Consider the following 4,081-nt stretch of genomic DNA (forward strand, 5'->3'; position numbering starts at 1 on the left):
AGGATGTTGACTGTAGTTATGTTGTTGTTGAGTATAATCCCTTATCTTGTATTATAATTGCCATTAGTAGATGCATTCCCATATATGAATGTCACAACATTTTGTCCAACATTCTGAGTTCCCCAAAACTGTTGGTTGTGTGCAGAGTTATTGGAAGAGTTACCATAGGAATTGTTATAGATATTACTAACATAACAGGCATTTTTTGTGTGTTGCGAAAAATCTTCATAACTATGGTTGTCACCACAAATTTCACAGCAAAAGGTAGGAATATCCAACTGTTGAGAAACTTGTATAGGTGCAACGTCACTCGTCCCTTGCATATTTTTAATCATGTTTGTGAGCGAAGAGACTTGGGCACTTAGTGCGGATATTGCATCCAATTCAATTACTCCTAGAGCAGTCTTTACTTATGCAGCTCTAGAAATGGGATATTGATAATCCTTTTGAGCAATTCTCTCAAGAATTCTCACAGCATTATTGTAAGTAAAATCCAGCAATGGTCCATTGGCTGAAGCGTCGAAAAGATTCCTTGTACGTGAATTTAGACCATTATAAAAAAACTAAAATTGTGTTTGTGGTTGAATGTCGTGCATGGGCGAACGTCAAAGCAAAGACTTATAACGTTCCTATATGGTGTGAAGATTTTCATCATCCAGCTGATAATAAGCAGTGATATCATTTCAAAGAAGAGCATTCATTGTCGACAGGTTAAATCACAAAACAAACTGTGTGGCGAGAGCATTCCAAGAAGTAATCGATCCAACAGGTAGCCCAAGAAACCAAGTGCAAGCTCTCCCTTGTAAGGAATAGGGAAATAATTACATCCTTAAGGCATCATCAGGAATGCCTTGTTGACTAAAGGAAGCACAGGTCAATAAAAAGGATTTAAGATGCTTTCTCGCATCTTCATGTGGCAGTCCAACATATTGGCCATTGGAGTTCAGCATTTGAAACATCACTGGCTTGAGTTCAAAGTTCCCAGCTTGAATTGCTGGTCTAACAACTTCTAGTTGTAAATCATCCAGAACAGGTACTACACAATCTCATATAGTTTAATTTAAATGTGAGCATTTTGTGGCAACAATGGGTTATGAACATTTTGCCATTGTATAGGGGGTATAGCAGCATTGTCTCGTGGTAAATCCATATTTCTTTGTTCTCGAAGTATTCTCCAAACAGTTCTTTCAATTTTTGGATCAAAGTCAACAAGAAAATTTGAATTGTTTCGAGTCATAGAACACCTAAAATGAAATTGAAAAATAGCAAAAAGGAGAAAACAAGTTAGTGAATACTAAATATTGTATAAAGAAAACAAAATACAAAGACACATAAGAACAAAAATAAACATCAAACAAATGCCATCTCTGGCAATGATGCCAAAAACTTGATCGACTGTAAACGTCACAGCAATAATGTGAAAGCGTCACTTTCAATGCAAGTATAATAGACAGATGTGAGTTTGCCGGATATCGATCCCACAGGGATGGTTGTCTTTTGTCTATTAATGTCAACGCCATATCTAGATAGAAATGAGATAAATTGTGAGGATAGTTGTCGAAGCAATTACTCGAAAACAATAAGATAAAGTATGCTATGGATAAACTAGGAAACCCAACATGAATCTTCAGTAGTATACTAAAAACTCACAAGGTATAAAAAATAGGTGATTGTCGACGCAATAAAATTTAATGTATATCATACCAAATGCCACTATTTTTTTTTAATCTGGGACTTAACAATGCACATTAACCTCATCTTCTAATGATGACAATATGGCACTATTAAGAACAAGTGGACTAAATTACTTTAGTCCTTACTCAACCTCCGCCGAAATGCTTATTAGCTCAAACTGTCACTGCACCATCCAGTGTTAGTGACTGCAATAACACTTCCGTGTTTAGAACATTCAAACCCCCATGATTAAACAATGAAAATAAGATTTAATAAGATAACATTTAACAAAGCTTTCATTGCACTTCCATACAGTAGAAAACATAGAGTAATCACCAGCGTTTTCAAATAAATGAGAAAGAATTGAATGAAGAATACTATTCCTAGGCTACTCGATTGGATCTACATCAGTCTTCACGTTGGCTCACCCAAATGAGGCTCAAACTGCCATGGCCACAAGCTTCAAAATAGGGTAAGAGAATGATGGTCCAACCTAATTTTTTTTCATTCTTCTCACATTATCCTTTTATGTTTTCCTCAATAGTACAGGTGTCCTTCCCTCAGGATTCTTCGGTCCTTGTTCATACAAGGTAGTTACACCGAACTGGACAGCTCATGCATGGTTGGCTCTTATCAAACAGTTGTTAACTGCAGTGACAATTCTGGACGCAATCTGGAATTAACTCATGCAGTGACATTAATGTAATAAGATAATAAAATGCAATTTACTAAACTAAACATGCTAAAATGTATGCTAAACCAATAAGTAGGGAGAAAACATATGTTCTTTCTAGTACAATCAAGCCTATTGGTTACTCCAAGAGAAATTCGGGTGGTTTTGCCAAGATGGGTTATAAAAATTGGATTATAGTCCTTGCCTACCTAATTTCTGGTTCTGGTTACTCATGTAATACACAGACTTTCGGTTTGATGGGCAATCTTCAAACAAGTTCCCTTCCCCACAATAAACACAAGTTATATTCTGGAATTGGTTAAATGGCTGAGATGCAACATTGTTAAACCCATTAGTAGTAAAATTTTAAGAATTAAAGAATATCAAAGATACCTGAGCTGCAAGTGAAGTGAGGGCATCCACTTCATGTACTCTTGCGACTCATCTTGAAGTTTCTCGATTGGTTGGCCACAGATAATTGTTACTAGCAATTCTCTCAATAATTTCATAAGTTGTAATATAAGACTTAAAAAGAAGAGCACCATTGGTAGAAACGTCTACTACCATCCTCGTGTGAGCATTGAGACCGTTATAGAAAGTCTCTAATTGGATGCAATGCGAGATTCCATGATGAGGGCATTTTCATAACAATTCTTTAAATCTTACCATGTCTCATACAAGGACTTGCCATCCATCTGTTGGAAAGTAGTGATTTCATTCCGCAACTTAGCATTCTTGCTAGGTGGGAAATATTTCGTAAGGAAGTGTTCTGCTAACTCTTGCCATGTGGTAATGGAATATGGTGACAATGAGTTCAAACATGCTTGAGCTCTATCCCTTAATAAATATGGGAATAACTTTAATCTTAGTGCATCTTCGGGTATTCCAGCTAACTTGAAGGACTCATTCACCTCCATAAACAATCTAAGGTGAATGTGAGGATTTTTAGTAAGCATTCCACTGAATTGGCCCACTGTCTGAATCATCTGGAACATAATTAGCTTCAACTTGAATTGTTGTGCCTCGATTTTGGGACTCCTAATACCCAAATTAAGCTCATGAAATAATGGCATAGCATATTGTCTTAGAGCTCTATCCCTGTCATCAACAATAAGGATAGGATTTTGAGCATGATTCATTCAATTTCCTTGGTTTTGATTTTCGAAATTCATCTCTTTAGTCCTTCTCTAAGCTACTTGTCTTCTCCTTTGTCTAAAAGTACTTTCTATTTCAGAATCTATGGGGAGTAAGTCAATAATTCGATCAATACTCATAACACCTGAAACAATCACAGAAAAAAATTAAATTAAAATTAAACAGAAAAATAGCCCAAAATGCAACATTAACAATTTCACAAATAATGTCTTTTTAAAACAGTCCCCGACAACTGTGCAAAAAACTTGGAATGATGGAAATATGCAAGTGTACACAATCACAACAAGTAATAAAGTGACAGGTTTGTCGAGTTATTGTACCCACAGGGACTGTGTAAGGAAATATTTAAGAAATGTAAAATTAATCAATTTGGTGATGAAAAATATGTTGTTTTGAAGAGGTGAAATAAAAATATAAAAAGAAATTAAATAAGTGATTAACTAAGAAAATAAAAATTCCAAATGCATGATTTCTAAAAAATGGTTTTCATCAATATGACATAAATGTATTAGATCAATTTCTTTCTTTAACTTAGAATTATCAAAACTATGTTTATGTTGTTACGAATAATTTCATGGC

General features: G+C 35.1%; 1 non-coding gene across 1 annotated transcript; it reads left to right on the plus strand.

Annotated features, from left to right (window-relative positions):
• The first annotated feature begins 2,969 nt into the window (after positions 1 to 2,969).
• On the plus strand, positions 2,970 to 3,074 carry LOC128036360 (small nucleolar RNA R71). The gene has a single exon (XR_008193157.1). It is a non-coding gene; the product is annotated as a small nucleolar RNA R71 (small nucleolar RNA).
• The last annotated feature ends 1,007 nt before the right edge of the window (positions 3,075 to 4,081 follow it).

This window comes from Gossypium raimondii, chromosome 13, assembly GCF_025698545.1.
Source record: "Gossypium raimondii isolate GPD5lz chromosome 13, ASM2569854v1, whole genome shotgun sequence".
NCBI classification, from domain to species: Eukaryota; Viridiplantae; Streptophyta; class Magnoliopsida; order Malvales; family Malvaceae; genus Gossypium; species Gossypium raimondii.